The following is a 271-nucleotide window of genomic DNA, read 5'->3' as shown; positions in this document are numbered from 1 at the left end:
TACGTGGTTAAAGATTTTATTTTTATTTTATTTTATTTTATTTTTTCTTTTTTTCGTGGGAGCTATAAAAAAAATCACTCAAGAAATCTCATACGTGAGAGAAAAACAAGAGGGAGTGGATTTGTATATTCATGGGCTTAACACTAATGGACCCTTGAGACATTTGATTTTTTTCCATCATGTGGGCCTCTAACTTAATTGGTTGGCAAAAAGAAAAAAAATAGATCCTTACAAGCTAGTTATAAATTAGTTGCTGATTTGTATCTAGCTA

This window comes from Asparagus officinalis, chromosome 4 (assembly GCF_001876935.1).
Source record: "Asparagus officinalis chromosome 4, Aspof.V1, whole genome shotgun sequence".
In the NCBI taxonomy this organism is placed as follows: domain Eukaryota; kingdom Viridiplantae; phylum Streptophyta; class Magnoliopsida; order Asparagales; family Asparagaceae; genus Asparagus; species Asparagus officinalis.
Note: the sequence above shows the minus strand (reverse complement) of the source record.